This window comes from Scyliorhinus torazame, chromosome 1 (genome assembly GCF_047496885.1).
Source record: "Scyliorhinus torazame isolate Kashiwa2021f chromosome 1, sScyTor2.1, whole genome shotgun sequence".
NCBI lineage: Eukaryota > Metazoa > Chordata > Chondrichthyes > Carcharhiniformes > Scyliorhinidae > Scyliorhinus > Scyliorhinus torazame.
In genome coordinates, this window is record NC_092707.1 from 322,270,333 (window position 1) to 322,291,582 (window position 21,250).

At 45.9% G+C, this 21,250-nt stretch overlaps 1 protein-coding gene across 32 annotated transcripts in view; it reads left to right on the forward strand.

Moving 5' to 3' along the window:
* nrxn1a (neurexin 1a) overlaps positions 1-21,250 on the forward strand; it is a 2,579,010-nt gene that overhangs the window by 1,546,923 nt on the left and 1,010,837 nt on the right. The gene's annotated exons all lie outside the window — the stretch shown is intronic.

The window sequence follows — 21,250 nt, forward strand, 5'->3', positions numbered from 1 at the left end:
AAGTGCACTGATGTGTCAGATAACGTGCAGTAAGAAATATTTAGCTTGTCAGGGCACTGTTGCATCAATGTTGTTAACTCACCCTTATCTCAGTTTGCTTCTTTCTTATCCTGATTGTAGCCAATCACCTGACTCTGAAGATGCTGCTCTGTTCCAACACTCAAGGGGCGATTCTAACCCTGGCTGCCAGACACCAAGCAGACAGGATGTTAAAATTATCAGTGGGATTTCCCATTCTCCGCTCTCCCCCCACTCCCACCCACCCCAATCCCACAGGTGCAATTTTCACCTGCAGTTTCGGGCTGTGAGATGAACACGAGCTGTAAACCCAGTCCTTCTTTAAATGAGCAGAATTATTCAGGCCTGATTAAATTCCAACTGTGGGCCTGAACTGGAAGCAGTTGCGGCTTTCCTCCACAGGATGAGAATTCAGAGCCTGAAATGGGATCCAAATGGGTGAGCCTTACTTTACTTTTTTTCACTTTCTTGGAGGGCCATTGAGAGCAAGATAATGTTCCCCTCGGCACCAGAAAAAAAGTCTCGGCCACACCCACCCAGGACCTCCTTGGATGGTCAACTTACTTGAGTGCCAAGGATTATTACTTTGGTCCCCAGCTGCCAGCCTCTGTCATTGCTCTCTCACCTCCCAGGCATTGGTTGCTGGTTACAAGTGGAAATAATAACTGGGGATGGAATTTACTGCCCTCTCCCGAGGCTGTGGAGCATTTAATCGGGTGGGAGGATGCTGGTGGAAATGGCAGTATTGATCGTATAGTCACTGGAGTAGTAATTCAGAGGTCCAGGTTAATTCTTTGGGGACAGAGGTTTCAATCCCACCATGGCACCTGGTGGAACTTAACTTCAATTAACAAATTTGAGAACTGAAAGGTAGTCTCAGTACTGGTGACCTTGAAACCATTGTCAATTGCCATAAAAGCCCATCTGGTTCACTAATGGCCTTTAGGGAAGGAAATCTAACTTGCCTGGCCTACATGTGACTCCAGACCCACAGCAATGTGGTTGACTCTTAACTACCTTCTCAAATAGCTTAGCAAACCATTCAGTTCAAGGGCAACCAGGGATGGACAGTAAACGTTGGCCTTGCCAGCTGCCCTCACATCCCATTCAAGAATAAATAAAAGGTGGTAACCCTGTTACCTTCCCATCTTTGCCCCAAAGTCCAGGGTGGAAAGACTTATGAATGCTTCCCACCCCAAAGCCAATTGAGGCCCTTAAGTGGGCATTTAATGTCCACCGAAGGGCCTCATCCTGCTGTGACTGGTATTCAACCAGGGGCAGACAAGACCTTTGCCATGAAAAAGCCTGAAAATAAAACTGTGTTGAATTTGTTTGCGGGCTCCTGGAAAGATCCTCTGAGTATCTTTGAATGAGGCGTCTGGCATTCGGACGGCTGAGGCTTGCTGAGGGCCAACTCACACCCTTTCTTCCAAATCTCCTTGCCATCCTCTCCATCCAGTGCCCCATATTGCAGTCCCCATCCTGCTCTCACTCATTTGTGGCCTGGGTCCCTCGCTGATCCTGAGCTTTTGGTGGGTGCACTACCAGAAGCTACCAACTGGTGGCACTGGAGAGCAATGAGGAGCTGTCAGCCTCTGGTTAAGTGGCAGCTCCCAGAAGTGGATTTCTGTAACCCTCCCATCCCAATGTCCTTGACTTCAAGGAAGGTTAGCCTCTTAAGTGCCTGTCTAGCAAAACAGTAAAAATTGCAAGATCAGAAGATGGGTGGCACAGTGGCTCGCATTGCTGCCTCACAGTGCTCGGGACCTGGGTTTAATTCTGGCCTGGGATAACTGTCTGTATGGAGTTTGTACATTCTCCCCATGTCTGTGTGGGTTTCCTCCGGTGCTCTGGTTTTCTCCCACAGTCCAAAGATGTGCAGCTTAGGTGGATTGGCCATGCAAAAAATTGCCCTTCAGTGCCCAAAGGTGAGCAGGTTTGGTGGGGTTACAAGAATAGGGTGGGGCAGTGGGCCTAGGTAAGATGCTCTTTCAGAGGATGGATGCAGACTCAGTGAGCCGAATCGCCTCCTTCTGCACTGCAGGCATTCTATGGTTCCATGTCAGAAAGTATGACATTGAAGCGACACAGCTTCTCATAGAATCATAGAATTTACAGTGCAGAAGGAGGCCATTCAGCCCATCGAGTCTGCACCAGCCCTTGGAAAGAGCACACACCACCACCCTATCCCCGTAACCCCATATAACCTTTTTTGGACACTGGAGTCAATCCACCTAACCTGCACATCTTTGGACTATGGGATGAAACCGGAGCAACCGGAGGAAACCCACGCAGACAGGGGGAGAATGTGCAGACTCCACACAGACAGTGACCCAAGCCTGGGACCCTGGAGCTGTGAAGCAACTGTGCTAACCACTGTGCTACCCTGCTGCCCTTCTCAATAAAGCAATACCTTTGGGCGAAATTCTCCGTAATCGCGCGATGTCCGCCGACCGGCGCCAAAAACGGCGCAAATCAGTCCGGCATCGCGGCCCCAAAGGTGCGGAATCCTCCGCATCTTGAGCGGCCGAGCCCTAACCTTGTGGGGCTAGGCCCGTGCTGGACTGATTTCCGCCCTGCCAGCTGGTGGGAAATGACATTGCCGGGCGGCGCATGCGCGGGAGCGTTACCGGCCGCTCACGGCATCCCCGCGCATGCGCAGTGGAGGGGGTCTCTTCTGCCTCCGCCATGGTGGAGACCATGGCGAAGGCGGAAGGAAAAGAGTGCCCCCACGGCACAGGCCCGCCCGCGGATCTGTGGGCCCCGATCGCGGGCCAGGCCACCGTGGGGGCACCCCCCGGGGCCAGATCGCCCCGCGCCCCCCCCCCCCCCCCCCCCCCCCAGGGTAAGAGAGGTGGTTTAATCCACGCCGGACGGACAGGCATTCAAGCAGCGGGACTTCGGCCCATCCGGGCCGGAGAATCGCCGGGGGGGGGGGGGCGCCAATCGGCGCGGCACGATTCCCGCCCCCGCCGAATCTCCGGCAACCGGCGGGGGCGGGATTCACGCCAGCCCCCGGCGATTCTCCGACCCGGCGGGGGGTCGGAGAATCCCGCCCTTTGTCTCACAGCTCGTGGGAGAATACACCCAATTCTACATACCACAAGAAATACATTGCTACAAATATGTAGAGCAAGGTATAAATGATGAGCTTGTGGCCTCTTGTGAGAGTTAGTGAGAGTGATGCGATTATTTTAATTAATGGTGTAGGTAAATATTGTCAATGGTCATTTTTTTTCCCACTACGTTTCTTCGATAAAACTGGGTTAGTAGTAGACGCTTTGAAGATAGTGAGTTAAACAACCATAAGAACTTTCTTTTTTACAGATTTCGTACTTTCTGGAATAAATTACTCCAAATGAAAGCCTAACCTCAGCAAAGTTACAGACTTACTAAAAGAATGCTCAGCAGGCTATGGTGTCATGAATGAATTGGGCCAAGATCCCACAGGATGAAATTCTGATTTAATCTGTGTTATTGAAGAGGCCAACTCTAGGCCATACAGCTCAGAAAACGAGGATAAAGATACTTTTGATGAGCCATCACAAATGGCAATCTTACGATTGCTCACTCATGGGACAGGGCATTCCACCCCCCCCCCCTCCCCCTCCCCCCGCAGCATGTTTTGCGGTGGCTGAGGTGGTGAACCATTGGCCAGTGACGAGATCTTCTGATCCTGCCACTGTCAATGGGGTTTCCCGTTGATGCGCCCCCATGCCTCCGGGAAACACGCGGTGAGGGTTCGCCGTCGGTGGAATTGGATGATCCCGCCAGCGACATAAAATAAGTGTTTGTGAAACAATAACATGAGGTTGGATGTTAATTTATTTTTAAAAGTGACCCTGATAATGACATATGTGGGTTTGTTAAACAGGGGCCTGGATTTCACCGTGTGCTGTGGAGTTTTAACTGCACAGCGTAGCCTTTTCTTTTGGACAGGATTTCCATCTGGAAGTAAGCCTGATGAGCAGGCTTGGCTTCTAGTCAACTGGGAACCACTCCAGAGAAAGCTGCAGCCACAGGTAAGGCGAGTGCCCTTTCAGTAAGTCCATCAGTTAGGCTTTCATGAGGAGATTGCTTCAAGTAACAAACATGGGATGGGCAGGGGAAAAACCCTTCTTAATGGTCATTTAGTTAATGATTTTCAAATCTTGTATTATTCCCCTGGTTTTAGCCGGCAAATTTAGAGGGGAAAATAATCACCATTGTATTTCCCCATTTTGTTTACTAAAATAGTGAGCTAGTGGGTAGAGCGATCCGATCCTGGGGAGGGGTAGATCCTGGGTGAGGGAATTTGTAATAAGTGTCCAGTATTTGCTTTAAAGTCGCATTTGTTGTTGAGATATAGAATTCCTTCAGATTAGATGAATTGTTTAAGCTGAAGAACGACATGACATGTCTAAGTTTCAAAATAAAAGTAGCTTGCTTTCCTCCTTGTTCATATATGCATGCATGTTTGTGATGTGTGTAGATGATATATCATGTATTATTAAGTAACAAGGAATGAAAGGCAATTGTGAATAATTTATATGCCGTCTGAACATGAGGTAAAGCTGTGTGCCAAAATCAAATCCCAAAGTATAAACGTCATTGCATGCCAACTGTCCTTTTCTTGTTCCTTTGTGTGTAATCGACTGTGAGAACTCAGTGTTAGCATTGCGACATTAACAATGACCAGCAGATGGCAATGCACTCATTTCACCAGCATTACAGCAGCTGAAGTTCTGCTTTTCATCCTCAAATTACACGTTGTCCTCAACATGAAGGCAATTTCTGATGTCATAGAAAATGCTTAACCTTTTACTCCTTGCAATCTAATGTTGCAGTAAGTTCACAGAATAATACCTTTGAAAATTCTGCTTGACTGTGTTATATTATTTATTTGCTTGCAAAACATGAGTCAGAAATATTCTTTGCTGCTGTAACCAGCTTTCACGTAAGTTGGCAATAGTATGCTGCTCTTCCAAAATGTACATATGTTGGCTCATTTTATAAATACCACTGATTTCCCAGTTTCAGTCCCCATGATCCAACGAGCATCATTTGGAACCCAGGAAAGGAAATAACACCAGAATTCAGCATTGTCACTGCAGAGCTGTCATCATAGGACACAACAACAACTCATCCTAATTCTTCCCTTGGCCTCCAATTAGTCTAGCTGAGCCCTTGAATGTACTGTGCACAGTCATGAGCATGTACTCAATACATGTTAAATGCCAACTTTTCTAAATCGTGTATGAAACAGTCTTTACGCGAAAATATTGCACCATCTTATGTTGTAAAGCAAAAGATAAGCTCTGTCTCAGATGCTTTGTAGATTTGTGAAACAATGCAACTATAACTGTCTCATTTCATTTTGTCTGTTTGCCATTTGTGGTAATATATAACATAAAAAGAACATATGCATGATTTCACTACAAATAGTTAAGAGAGATCCGCCCCTCCCTCCAAAGCTGCTGCACCGTGAATGGAATCAATGCCTCAACGCACACTGACCGGAGTTCTCCTGCCCTTGCTATACATTTTTCCTGCTGGCAGCGCACCCCTGCCCGCCGGTTTCCCAGCGGCGTGGGTTGGCTACAATGGGAAATTCCATTGACAAATGGCAAGACAGAATCCCACCGGCAGTGAACGGTGTGTTGCCGAAAAACACTCGGCTGGGCAACCAGAGAATCCAGCCCACTATTTACTTACATTGAGTGAACTAGCTTTAACCTTTTATTTTTTTTAACCTGAGATTGATGTTTTATAGTTTGCATTATTTGCTACAGATGGATATACAAATATAAAATAGAGGTTAATACCTCTGTAAAAAATAGAGGACAAATAAATGTAATCTAAATAAATCAAGAGGCTGTAAACTTGTGGGACACAATGCCAGTGCCTAAACTGGAACTGCCCCCACTGTTGCTCTCTGCTATTGACTTACCACGCATTTCAGGTGTCAATTGGAGGGAACATCACATGTGAAGTTCTCATATATCCATTTATTTTTCATAAGCACAATGACTGCTGACACAGCTAAAATTTGAAGCCCAAACTGCATGTACAGCTCAGCTGAGTGAAGTGGGTAATGATGTTGAGTGTACTAATCTATGTGAAGTGAACTCCCCCAAATGAATGCTTCAGGGAAGGACACCCATAAGCAGGCTTCTCGGCCTGCTGAATATTTCCAGCATTTCTCCTTTTGAAAAAAAATTCCTGTGTCCATCATCCAGACGTACCTTGCCTTCTGCAGCAAACGTAAAGCTGCCTGAGAAAGCAAAGATTTCCCATTGAGTGAGTAACTGAAATGTTGCAGTTGGAGAGTGGGCAAGTAGTGGGTGCAACCAATTTCATCAATCCAGCAATCATGCAGGCACCTGAGGAGTTTCCTATCCAAATAATGGAAATTGAAGGGAATCTGGGGGAAATGATTCCCAATGCTAAATAATGTGCAAAATATGGTGCGTTTTAAGCCAATTTTCTGGGGGAAAAATAGTAAAACCAAAGGATTATAACTGTAATTTTACCAGGCGCAATGATTAATGTTGAATATGTGAACAAAAGCGAAATACCAGCGGAATGTATTAACTGCGTGATTGCCTAATATGTTTGTGATTTCCATTTAATGTGTACCACCAAATTTTCTATTGTCTCTTTGGTGATGCTAAGTTTACAGGACACAGCTGTGGCTAGTTTGGCATATAATTACCAGAATAAATGGTGATTTACCAGTGAATTCCGTCCTCGAAATTGCACTGATTCATTGTCAGGCAGTGAATGAACTGAATAGTTCATTGTGTGTGTGCATTGGAAATAGTTTCATTTGATTATATCACAGATACATTTATGGTAAGATCTGTCGCTTGTAATGAAGCACAACATTTGTTTATAATTACCACTAATTCATGCACATGAAATTTGTTTTTCTATTGAAGTCAGTGGAGATGCCTCAGGACCAACAGTACAAACATAGTATCCTCTCGGATTCTGACATTGAGGCTTCAACTCAATATTAAGCCACTTTGTTGTGTTTATGTTACCAATGGTCCTAACTATATCTTGCTTTATCTTACTGGAGTCCCTTTCAACTCCACAACTGTTGCTATAATGCTTCGAAGTTTTACACGATTTTGAGCTGAGCTTCATGTCCCACATCAGGGACGGGATTCTCCGCCCTGCCACGCCACCTTTCTGCTCCGACCCACCGGCGGGATTCTCCATTACGCTGGCCAGTCAATGGAGTTTCCCATTGTGGGGCAGCCCCACGCCGTCGGGAAACCCCCGGGCACCGGCAAAATGGAGAATCCCGCCGGCAGAGAATCCAGCCCCTGGTCTATCATTAAAAACTGGTTGCTTCTCAAAGACATTAACTGTCTTTAACTTCTTCCCACTGCTGCTGAATCTCTCAGTCAAACTTTTGTCACATCCAGCCTCATTCTCTGTCATACTTTTCCCAGCTCGCCTCCCAGTTCCTTCCAAGATAAATCATATTTCACCCATAATCACATCTCCAGCATCCCCAGATTTGCATAGTGTTTACACAGACGTGATTTATGAATATATCTCCAAGAATTTTCCCACCCATGCTACATCCCATTCATCCCAAGTTAAAATTGGGTTTGTTGTGTTGGGAAGTTCCAAATGTTGAGTAAAGTTTGCCTGACACTGGCCTTCATCTCTATTTGTGAATATGGAGTGTTCAAGTAGGGACAGATCAACCACTGTTTTTAAACTAAAAGGTGCCAGTTTGAGTTTTTGCCTAAACTTGGGTCATAGTGCAAAAATTGTAGCGACAAGTTATAATTCAATTATATTATCACTAACCTCACTTCTGATTTTCTTCTCTTCTGGGCTTGTGGGCCACGAATGCAGATGAACTACTTGCTATTAGATCACTGCTGTAAGTTTTACACTTAAAAGTTTACAGACGTGTTGATGGCAGCTATCTCTGATTTACCTTTTGTTTCCTTGAGAAGATGTTTGTCCTCTACTGAATGCTGCAAAGGTGGGGTATTGAACTGTAACCGTGCTTCATTGCACTACGCAACTTCATTGCTAGATTGCATTTAAAAGTTCCATTTATGCAATTATGCAAATATACATTACACAGATCAAGATTCAGTCTGTCCTGAAACAGTCAAATAATTGCCTGAAGTCAGGTTGGGCATAGCTTGGCAGAAAGTGCAGTCTCCTGATCTACTAACAAGAAATCAATGGTGTATAGCAATGGAATCGTAAATATCTACGTCTGTTCCTGTACTGCTGTTAATGGAATGATTCTTGAACACATACCTTTGATTTAAAATGTGATTTGGAAAGTAATACACTGCTATGCAGCACAATTACTCAAACACCCCTAATGTCAAAAGTATCAGACTCCGATTTATTGACTACAGCTCTGCCTTCAACACCATAATCCCAGCCAAGCTCATATCAAAGCTCCAAAACCTAGGACTTGGCTCCCCACTCTGCAACTGGATCGTCGATTTTCTGACCAACAGACCACAATCAGTAAGAATGAACAACAACACCTCCTCCACAATAGTCCTCAACACCGGGGCCCCGCAAGACTGCGTACTTAGCGCCCTACTCTACTCCCTGTACACACATGACTGCATGGCAAAATTTGGTTCCAACTCCATCTACAAGTTTGCTGACGATACGACCATAGTGGGCCGGATCGCGAACAATGACGAGTCAGAATACAGGCAGGAAATAGAGAACCTAGTGGAGTGGTGTAGCGACAACAATCTCTCCCTCAATGCCAGCAAAACTAAAGAGCTGGTCATTGACTTCAGGAAGCAAAGTACTGTACACACCCCTGTCAGCATCAACGGTGCCGAGGTGGAGATGGTTAGCAGTTTCAAATTCCTAGGAGTGCACATCTCCAGAAATCTGTCCCGGTCCACCCACTGACGCTACCACCAAGAAAGCACAACAGCGCCTATACTTCCTCAGGAAACTAAGGAAATTCGGCATGTCCACATTAACCCTTACCAACTTTTACAGATACACCATAGAAAGCATCCTATCGGGCTGCATCACAGCCTGGTATGGCAACTGCTCGGCCCAGGACCGCAAGAAACTTCAAAGAGTCGTCAACACCGCCCAGTCCATCACACGAACTTGCCTCCCATCCATTGACTCCATCTACATCTCCCGCTGCCTGGGGAAAGCGGGCAGCATAATCAAAGATCCCTCCCACCCAGCTTACTCACTCTTCCAACTTCTTCCATCGGGCAGGAGATACAGAAGTCTGAGAACATGCACAAACAGACTCAAAGTGGGCAGCACGGTAGCATTGTGGTAGCACAATTGCTTCACAGCTCCAGGGTCCCAGGTTCGATTCCGGCTTGGGTTACTGTCTGTGCAGAGTCTGCACATCCTCCCCGTGTGTGCGTGGGTTTCCTCCGGGTGCTCCGGTTTCCTCCCACAGCCCAAAGATGTGCAGGTTAGGTGGATTGGCCATGCTAAATTGCCCTTAGTGTCCAAAATTGCCCTTAGTGTTGGGTAGGGTTAATGGGTTGTGGGGATAGGGTGGAGGTGTTGGCCTTGGATGGGGTGCTCTTTCCAAGAGCCGGTGCAGACTCGATAGGCCGAATTGTCTCCTTCTGCACTGTAAATTCTATGAAAAACAGCTTCTTCCCCACTGTCACCAGACTCCTAAATGACCCTCTTATGGACTGACCTCATTAACACTACGCCCTGTATGCTTCATCCGATGCCAATGCTTATGTAGTTACATTGTATATGTTGTGTTGCCCTATTATGTATTTTCTTTTATTCCCTTTTCTTCCCATGTATTTAATGATCTGTTGAGCTGCTCGCAGAAAAATACTTTTCACTGTACCTCGGTACACGTGACAATAAACAAATCCAATCCAATCCAATCCAATATAATAGGAATGATGTTGGTTCGAGGAGCATTCTTATTTCCCCGTTTTTATTGTTTCATCCTTCTGGGTAACTTGGTAAGCTAATTTTGATAATCTTCTGCTGTTGCAAAGTGCCTGGAAGTACTCCGGTGGGTTCAGTTGGAACAGTGTTCCTCCTTGCTCCTTGATAGTGACAGGAAGTTGTCTCGGAGGACAACAGTGCACCCAGTACACCAATGTGCATACCTGTTTAGACCATAAGACATAAGAGCAGAATTAGGCCACTTGGCCCATCGAGTCTGCTCCGCCATTCAATCATGGCTGATATTTTTCTCATCCCCATTCTCCTGCCTTCTCTCCATAACCCCTTATTCGCTTATTAATCGAGAATATACCTGTCTCTGTCTTAAAGACACTCAATGATTTGGCCTCCACAGCCTTCTGCGGCAATGAGTTCCACATATTCACCACCTCTGGTTGAAGAAATTCCTCATCATCTCTGTTTTGAAGGATTGTCCCTTTAGTCTGAGACTGTGTCCCCTGGTTCTAGTTTTTCCTACAAGTGGAAACATTCTCACCACGTCCACTCTATCCAGGCCTCGCAGTATCCGAAAAGTTTCAATAGGATCCCACCTCATCCTTCCAAACTCCAATGAGTACAGACCCAGAGTCCTCAACTGTTCCTCATACGACAAGCTCTTAATTTCAGGGATCATTCTTGTGAACCTCCTCTGGACTTTTTCCAAGGCCAGCACATCCTTCCTTAGATATGGGGCCCAAAACTGCTCAGAATATTCCAAATGGGGTCTGACCAGAGCCTTATACAGCCTCAGAAGTATATCCCTGCCCTTGTATACTAGCCCTCTCGACATGAATGCTAACATTGCATTTGCTTTCCTAACTGCCGACTGAACCTGCATGTTAACCTTAAGAGAATCTTGAACAAGGACTCCCAAGTCCCTTTATGCGTGTGATTTCCTTCACATTTCTCCATTTAGAAAATAGTCTATGCCTCCAATCCTCGTTTCAAAGTGCACAACCTCACACTTTCCACATTATATTCCATCTGCCACTTCTTTGTCCACTCTCCTAGTCTGTCCAAGTCCTTCTGCAGCCCCCCTGCTTCCTCAATACTACCTGTCCCTGTACAGATCTTTGTATCATCTGCAAACTTAGCAAGAGTGCCTTCAGTTCCTTCTTCCAGATCATTAATGTAAATTGTGAAAAGTTGTGGCCCCAGCACCGACCCCTAAGGCACACAACTAGTCACCGGCTGCGATCCTGAAAAATACCTCTTTTCTCCCACTCTCTGCCTTCTGCCAGTCAGCCAATTCTATATCTTACCCTTAACATCATGGGCCCTTAACGTATTTAACAGGTTCCAAGCGGCACCTTGTCAAAAGCCTTCTGGAAATATAAATAAATCACGTCCACTGGTTCTCCTTTGTCTAACTGCTTTATTACCTCCTCAAAGAACTCTAACAGATGTGTCAGACATGACCTCCTCTTGATGAAACCGTGCTGACTCAGTACTATTTTATCATGCACTTCCAAGTACTCTGCGATCTCATCTTTAATAATGGACTCTAAAATCTTATCAGTGAGCGAAGTCAGGCTAACCGGCCTATAATTTCCCATCTTCTGTCTTCCTCCCTTCTCAAACAGCGGTGTTACATTAGCTACTTTCCAGTCCTCTGGCACCCTCCCTGCCTCCAGTGTTTATCTGTGTCGAACATCTCGACAACAGACAGTGCAGGGATCCCTTGTGGCCATTCCCCTTCAAAACAAGTATACCTTTTTGGATGTTGTTGGGGGGATGACCTACTGGGGGAAGGCCCTAGCGGCCAGGTCTCTGGCACTGAGTCTGGCTCTGTGGCTCAGAAGGGAAGAGGGGAGAATAGAAAAGCAATAGTGATAGGAGACTCAATGGTTAGGGGAATGGATAGGAGATTCTGTGGTCGCGAGCAAGACTCCCGGAAGGTATGTTTGCCTCCCGGGTGCCAGGGCCAGGGATATCTCGGATCTTAAGCGGGAGGGGGAGCAACCAGATGTCGTGGTGCACATAGGCACAAACGACATAGGTAAGAAAAGGGATGAGGATCTAAAAAGTGATTTTAGGGAGTTAGGTTGGAAGCTAAAGAGCAGGACAAGCAGAGTAGTGATCTCAGGATTGCTACCGGTGCCACGTGCAAGTGAGGCAAGGAGCAGAGAGCGAGTGCAGCTGAACACATGGCTACAGGGCTGGTGCAGGAGGGAAGGCTTCAGATATGTGGATCATTGGGATATCTTCTTGAGAACGTGGGACCTGTAAATGAAGGACGGATTGCACCTAAACTGGAGGGGCACCAATATCCTGGGTGGAAGGTTTGCTAGAGCTCTTCAGGAGGGTTTAAACTAGTTTGGCAGTGGAATGGGAACCAGAGCTATGGATCAGAGGATAGGGTAGCTGTTGAACAGGCAGAAATAGTATGCAGCAAGTTTGTGAGAAAGGATAGACAGTTGATAGGGCAAAGTTGCACTCAGTTGAATGGGTTAAAGTGTGCCTGTTTCAATGCAAGGAGTGTCAGGAATAAGGGAGATGAACTGAGAGCATTGATCAGAACTACGATGTTGTGGCCACTACGGAGACATGGATTTCACAGGGGCAGGGATGGTTGTTCCGGGGTTTAGATGTTTTCAGAAGAATAGGGAGGGAGGTAAAAGAGGAGGGGGAGTGGCACTGTTAATTAGTGAGTGCACCACAGCTGCAGAAAAGGAGATAGTTGAGGAGGGTTTGCTACTGAGTCAGTATGGGTGGAAGTCAGAAACAAGAAAGGAGCAGTCACTTTATTGGGAGTTTTCTATCGACCCCCCATAGCAGCAGAGAGATAGAGGAACAGATTGGGCGGCAGATCTTGGAAAAGTGAAGAAGTAACAGTGTTGTTGTCATGGGTGACTTCAACTTCCCTAATATTGACTGGAACCTCCTTAGTGCAAATGGTTTGGATGGAGCAGATTTTGTCACGTGTGTACAGGAAGGATTCCAGACTCAATATGTAGATAGGCCGACTAAGGGGGAGGCCATATTGGACTTGGTGCTCGGCAACGAACCATGCCAGGTGTCAGATGTCTCAGTGGGAGAGCATTTCGGTGACAGTGACCATAACTCCTTGACGTTTACCATAGTTATGGAGAGGGATAGGAACAGACAATATGGGAAGGTATTCAATTGGGGGAGGGGAAATTATACTGCTATTAGACAGGAGCTGAGGAGCATAAAGTGGAACAATTGTTCTTGGGGAAATGGACAACAGTAATGTGGGGATTGTTTAAAGAGCACTTGCTGCGAGTGCTGAATATTTTTGTCCCACTGAGACGAGGAAGGAATGATAAGGTGAAGGAGCCTTGGATGAGAAGAGAAGTGGAGCTTCTAGTCAAGAGGAAGAAGGAAGCTTACATAAGGTTGAGGAAGCAAGGATCTGACTCAGCTCTAGATGCTTACAAGGTAGCCAGGAATGTACTCAAAAATGGACTGAGGAGAGCTAGAAGGGGGCACGAAAAAGCCCTGGCGGGAAGGATTAGGGAAAACCCCAAGGCTTTCTACAGTTATGTGAGAAATAAGAGGATGATCAGAGTGAGAGTAGAGACGATCAGGGATAGTGGAGGGAACTTGTGCCGAGAGTCTGAGGAGATGGGGGAAGGCCCTAAATGAATACTTTGCTTCAGTATTCACTAGAGAGAGGGACCTTGTTGCTCGTGAGAACAGTGTGAACCAGGTTAATAGGTTGATATTAAGAAGGAGGATGTGCTGGAAAGTTTGAAAAGCATCAGGGTAGATAAGTCCCCTGGGCCTGACGGGATATACCCAAGGTTACTACGGGAAGTGAGGGAGGAGACTGCTGTGCCGTGGGCGATCTTTGCGTCCTCACTCTCTACTGGAGTAGTAAAGGATGATTGGAGGGAGGCGAATGTTGTTCCCCTGTTCAAGAAAGGGAATAGTGAAATCCCTGGGAATTACAGACCCATCAGTCTTACGTCTGTGGTGAGCAAAATATTGGAAAGGATTCTTAGAGATAAGATTTATGATTATTTTGAAAAACATAATTTGATTAAAGATAGTCAACATGGCTTTGTGCGGGGCAGGTCATGCCTCACGAGCCTCATTGAATTCTTTGAGGATGTGACGAGACACATAGATGAAGGTAGGGCAGTGGATGTGGTGTACATAGATTTCAGTAAGGCATTTGATAAGATTCCCCATGGTAGGCTCATTCAGAAAGTTAGGGGGCACGGGATACAGGGAAATTTGGCTGTCTGGATACAGAATTGGCTGGCTGAAAGAAGACAGCGAGTGGTAGTGGGATGGAAAATATTCCGCCTGGAGGTCGGTGACCAGTGGTGTCCCTCAAGGATTCGTTCTGGGACCTCTGCTCTTTGTGGTTTTTATAAATGACTTGGATGAGGAAGTGGAAAGGTGGGTTAGTAGGTTTGCCGATGTCACAAAGTTTGGGGGAGTTGTAGATAGTATTGAGGGTTGTTGCAGGTTACAACAGGACATTGACAGAATGCAGAGCTGGGCTGAGAAGTGGCAGATAGAGTTCAACCTTGATAAATGTGAAGTGATTCATTTTGGAAGGTTGAATTTGCATGCTGAATACAGGGTTAAAGGCAGGATTCTTGGAAGTGTGGAGGAACAGAGGGATCTTGGGGTCCACGTACATATATCCCTCAAAGTTGCCACCCAGGTTGATAGGGTTGTTAAGAAGGTGTATGGTGTGTTGGCTTTCATTAACAGGGGGATTGGGTTTAAGAGCCTTGAGATTTTGCTGCAGCTTTATAAAACTCTAGTTAGACCACACTTGAAATATTATGTCCAGTTCTGGTCGCCTCATTATAGGAAGGATGTGGATGCTTTGGACTGGAGGGCATGTCTTCTGAAGAAAGGTTGAGGGAGCTAGGGCTTTTCTCACTGGAGTGAAGAAGGCAGAGAGGTGACTTCATAGAGGTGTACAAGGTGATGAGAGGCATGGATGGAGTGGATAGCCAGAGACTTTTACCCAGGGTGAAAATGGCTGTCACGCGGGGACATAATTTTAAGGTGATTGGAGGAAGGTATAGGGGAGATGTCAGAGGTAGGTTCTTTACACAGAGAGTGGTTGGTTATTGCTCGTTTTAGCCTTAGTTTAATTGCTCTTGTTCTATCACCTTTGCTCTTGAGTCACCAGGTATCTTTCTGATACCGCCACGTGGTTCAAGTCCGAGTAATGATCAATAATCCAACACACCGCCTAGTAAGAGTTAAATCAACGCACACTTATTATATACAGTAATCAATACTTCTACATTAATTCTACTTCTAATCTACTTCCTACAACTAACAGGCCAATACTTAACTTTGGAAATGGCCCACCCCAGGTCAGGGAAACGAATGGCCTTTCGTATGGGTTCTGAGCCTGCGGGATTCAAAGCTGGTACAGGTCGATAGTCAGGAGTGCCTTTCTCGTAGCGAGCGTTGGAGTAAGACTTACTGTTTCTTGCGACTGTTGTAGAGGGTCTGCAGAAGGGTCTCGAAGGGTGCGGAGAGGAGAAGAAGGGTCGATTTGAACTTGGCCCCTATTCTTATAGTCCCCAGGGGCTTGCCGTTTCTCGGGGCGGACCTTGTACCTGGTTCCAAGTGATTGGACTTGCTCCCAATCACTTGTTCGATATTCTCCAATGCTGGAGCGATTCCTTGATCGAGGGGTGGTCATTCACCTCTCTTTGTGTAAGCTCCTGCTGGCGCCGAAAAGTCTGGGTCGGCTTTGTGTTACTAATTTATAGCATATTGTTCCCGGGATTGCTACTTACTATGCAGATTGGCTGGTGTGTTGTGTTGATGGCTGCAGGTATCGATTCTGTCTGGCTTCCCCAGAGGCGAATACACTGTTTTACCTGCAGCTGTCTGTTTGAGTCCTGTTGGCTGATTTTCCCATCAGCCTCTTCCGTTCGCCATTTTAAATCGGGGTTTGGCCATTCTAATCGGGAGTTAGCCATTTTACATGGCTACAGTGTGTGGAATGCACTGCCAGCAGAGGTGGTGGAGTCAGACTCATTAGGGACATTTAAGCGATTTTTAGACAGGCACATGGACAGCAGTAAATTGAAGGGGTGTAGGTTAGGTTGATCTTAGATTAGAATAAATGGTCGGCACAACGTCATGGGCTGAAGGGCCTGTACTGTTCTATGTTCTAACAAGGACACCTACGTCAGACTGCTGTTCATAGACCACAGCGCCGCCTTCAACACCATTATCCTGACAAGACTAATAACCAAACTCTGCAACCTTGGACTTGACCCCTCCCTGTGCAGCTGGATACTTGACTTCCTCACCAACAGACCGCAATCTGTCATGGCTCTGAAGTGGAGATGGTCGATAGCTTTAAGTTCCTGGGGGTCACCATCACCAACAGTCTGTCCTGGTTCACTCACATTGATGCAACAGTCAAGAAAGTCCAATAACACCTCTTCTTCCTACGGAAGTTAAAGAAATTCGGCATGTCTGCATCGACTCCCACAAATTTCTACAGATGTGCCATAGTAAGCATCCTATCCAGCTGCTTACAGCTTGGTATGGCAACTGCTCGGCCCAAGATCGCAAGAAACTGCAGAGTGTGGTGAACTCAACCCAAAGCATCACACAAGCTTGCCATCCTCCCATTGATTCTGTCTACACCTCCCGCTGCCTCAGGAAGGCAGACAGCACTGTTAGAGACCCCTCACACCCAGGCTTTACCCTCTTCCAGACCCTTCCATCAGGCAGAAGATACAGAAGTCTGAAGACCCGCACATCCAGACATAGGAACAGCTTCTTCCCCACAGCTGCTAGACTCCTCAACGACTCTCCCTTGGACTGATCTGTTCCCTGTAAGAACACTATTCATGATGCCCTGTGCTGCTCTTGTTTAACCTTGTTCCACACTGTAACCAATTTGTCAATGTACTCTGTTGATTATTCTTTTGTCAACTGTGTACGTACTGTGTATGTTCCCTTGGCCGCAGACAAATACATTTCACTGTACTTTGGTAGATGTGGCAATAAATATCAATCAATCAATCACATTCCGGTATACTAGCCCATGGAGGTGCTCATTTAAGTAATCTGCATTAGAGATCATTTATGATCTTGCTCTCTGGTGAGGTGGCAAACAAGGCTGCATCTCACTCCTGCTTGCTGACCCACCAAGGGCTGATTCTGATTCAATACTAGCCTCCAGGTTAGGAGCGGAGCCAGTATCTGGTATTTAAGAGTCTCAGAACAAGTGATGTGCGCTGCACTGTTGCTCTCTCTGTTCCCCCATGAGCTGATGTGACTGGGCAGTGTTGCTCTTTTAAATAATGATGCTCTTTAGAGTCGGCAGGTATCAAATGATACCACCACAAGGCTTTACCGGATATCGATCAAAGGACCACACAACCAGTTAGTCAGTTCAAGTTCAAAGATGGTTTATTTACACACAAGGATTACTTCGACATGCAACACAAAACACTACAAGTTAAACTCCACCTAACAGCTACAATAACCTATACTTAACTTCAGGGCAACCGGCTCTATGCAGGTGGACAAGGCCTTTGTCCGGATCTTGCATGGCTGGGTGGAAGAAGTGGCTCTGTTTCTGCTGAGCTCATCCATCTGGTAGCGATCGTTGGTCTTGAACTTGTCTGTCTGGTCATTATGCTGTGCTTGGGTTAGCATAGGCCGGATCCAAGAGAGGCTGGCATAGGCCGGGTCCAAAAGAGACAGAAATCATGGCTGCATTGTCTTTTAACTGGCTTGAGATTTCCCCGCCCCTTTTGTGGGCAGTTTCTGGATCACTGTCAATCAGTTCCTCAGGGCTCCACCCTCTGATTGGTCACATCCAATCAGGGGCTGCCACATCACTTTTGGGGTGGGCACAGTGACCAAACCTGGGAGGGCTCTGAGCAGGACCTCGGTGCCGCCTAGTCTGGTAGATGATGCGATGGACCTGATGGTCCCATTGTTATTTTAATCGCCTTGAATGGCCCATTTGCAGGTGTGAATTCCTGCATACTTCTGGGCTGCCGTTTGCAGAGATACAAGCTACAGCTTGTCTGTGTCCCAAACCTGGCCATATTTCCCATCATTCTTTGCAGGTGGCCATCTCAGATGGCTACAGCAGATGGCAGTTCTTGGGCATCTGAAAGCAGGAACTTAGAAGTGGCAGATTGGTGTCAGGAAAAATGGGGACGAGGGGGGGTGCGGTGAGGGGGGCAATCAAGTGTTCCATGGTTACACGATCAGCAGCCTGCTTATACAGCAATATCTTCCAGTCCCACCTTCCACAGGATTTACCAGTGACATCAAAGGGGCAGTACCCTCCACAGCAGTGCCAGAAAATCCCGGCCATATTATCAGACCTCATGGTGCGGGTGAGCTGGACGTTGAAAGGGGCAGGAACACATTGTCATCATCAATGTTCTCAGTGCTGTTGGATATCGTGGGCTACATTGGAGCTGGCCCCATGATGTAGTCAATCATCTCCTAGTTAAAGTTCAATAGCTGTCAGGGTCCTTGACCCCACTGGCCTGTACTGCTCCCTTCCAATTGTGTGCCAAGGAGTCCAATAAGTGAACGCGTAGAATGTCAGTGATTGTATAACACTCTGTTCAAGCAATATCCCTGCATTAGCTGAATAGCTGGAGATCGGTGTAAGCAGCGAGAGGTGGTTATGAGGCTGGCAGTGTTTTTGGTGTGTAAGGGTGAGGTGGTGTGGCTTGATATAGTTGGTCTGTCTTGAGTGTCAGAGAGTGCTGAAGGATAAGTGTTGAGGGTGAAATGCAATCAGCAGCATTCAAGGTTGATGGTGTAGGACATTCACATGAAGAGGAACTCACTGACCTTAATCACCACCTTGAAGTCATTGGACTTCTTGTGGCATTGCTGCCAGGTTCTTGGACCCAGAATCCAAACTCCACCTCCCTGACCAGCGGTTCCTACTACCTTCTGAGATTGGTCCATGACGGCCTCCTTTTCCCCATGAAAGCAAGACATCTCTGCTTCTGACCACCATTACTGTCTGCAGTGCCATATCCTTTCCCCTAGAACCGTCTGTCTACCAATGTCTTCACTTTGCCATCATTAAGATTGCAGCAATATTCTTCAATGCAGAGACCATTTAAGTGTGGACAGCCTGCCTTTAAGAAGAGCAGACTGTCTACATCATGTGGTTTGTTATTAATACTCTTCGTCTCTGAGGAGTGCAGAGACAGACGGTTGTATGGAAGACAGTATACCTTGGCCCATTCAGTCAGATGCTAAAATAATTCAGGTGGGATGGATGCACCAAATTTGCATTTTTATCACTTTGGGCAGGATTGTACATTCTTTCAACAGTTTGATTATGGGACACTTGAAATCCAGGGAGTGGCCTGTCTATCGTCTCTCCGCTCTTACTTCACCCTACCACAATTTTACCAAAGGCAGTGGTGGCATCAGGTGGCCTATCCACCAGTGGACCAAAACATGTTCTTGTATAATTAATCCACAATTAAGAACCTTATCCCACCACTACTGGACCCACACCAAACGCTCAGCCCAGCAGGTTTCCCTGTGTGAGCTGGTGACGGGTGGTGCCTCTTTTATAAGTAAAGTCGCCATAGTCCCAGATGACCATAGGCTGCTTTCTCCTTTGAGGGGAGAGCTGTCTGGTGGTGATTTAACCACATCTCAAGCAAGGGGCAAGATGGAGAAGGTGAGCTTTCATGAATAATCTCAGGTGGTATGGGAATTGAACTTGCACTGTTTGTCTCACTCTGCATTACAAACCAGCTCTTCTGCCAGCTGAACTAAACAACTTGTCCCTATCAGTGGGCTCCCCTAATGTGTTGCTAAGTTGCATTGTGAAGACTATAGACCAAACCTTTCTTCAGCTGATGTCTAAAGATGGGTGTTTCTAAGTTCCTACCCCTCTGTACCCTCGGGATGCTCAGTTGCAGTAATTGTCAGTTAAATATATCAACTTCAAATATGAATGGAGACATTGATATTTGGATTGCGAGGATTGAGGCATCATCCTGATTCCTCTGATCAAGTTGTACACTGAATTTAACAGTACTCACTTTTTAATTTAGCACTGTTTGGTTCTCCATCAGTTCACTCCTAATCATCCATTTAATTGTCGTATTCATTCCTAAATTGTCACGGATTCCCTGTTTGAATTTTACAAAATATAGTTTTCTCAAATTATTCCAGCAATCATTCCACAAATGATCAATTATGGAGAAACAGTCGGACAGTCACATAAAAAAAATATACTGTAGCTTTGCGAACTAGAACAGTGTTCTGTGATTTCTCCATTCAAATTCTTTATTAATTCATTATATCTGTGTCCTGATTAAATATCGTTCTATCTTAACCTTAATCTTTCTGTGTTCCTCATATCCTTTTTTTTACCCCAAACATATAGTGACGTACATTTTGAACTTATTAAAATGAAGAGAGTAAATGACATGAATATTCCCCTCTGTTATATTTTAAAGATATGGATTATTTTTAAGCCGTATTTATACAGTGTGTAATTTTAAGATAGCCTGCAATGATTATTAGCAAGGGGCTAGCTGTGCTCTGTATTGACACAGCAGAAGATTAAAGCTATTCGGAAAAACAGCTTCCATTTTAGTTTATCCTTTCTTCTGTTTCAACGCTCACCCACCCTCACCTCCTACCAGCTTGATGTGCAGTATTTGCCTCGCATGAAATTTTAAAAATATATGTACTTGTTTCCAAGGCCATTAAATCATTCGCTTCTGAACCTTTTCATCTGAAATTCCTTTTACGGTTTTTAACAAAGGAGTTAACCCATTTATTTTTGAATCGGCTAATCGCTCGATTAAGTAACATCAAAGCATTTTGATAAAATGTGTTCAGCAGTCATTCGCTAATATTCCACAGGATTCTTCAAAGCTCAAGTGTTTTTGTTTGCTCCCAAGTCGTAGATTACCCAGCTGTCTTGCATCATTTCCTGCTTGAGAAAGCAGACAGCCAATTTGTTCCCAGGCGACTGTTGATGGGCACTCTCACCCAGCTGCTAAGAAATATTTGAAAAGTGCCTGGGGTAGCTTGCCTGCTGCTTTACTTTGCCTCCGTTCCTCCCTATGGAGAAAGACCTGGCCCTAGATGAAATACTATTGTGTGAAGAATTCCGGGCGTGTACACATTCTTTACCACATGTGGATCGGCACCTTGGAGTAAAACTTGCTGTTCCGAAATACAGCTTTCATTTCTTTATCTTTGCTTTTGATTGTAAATGCTTTCTACTTTTCCAATATTCCTCTTGCTACATTCTACCCAATTCCTCAGTTCCCCGGGGCAAGTGACTGCCCACTTTTAATCCCAA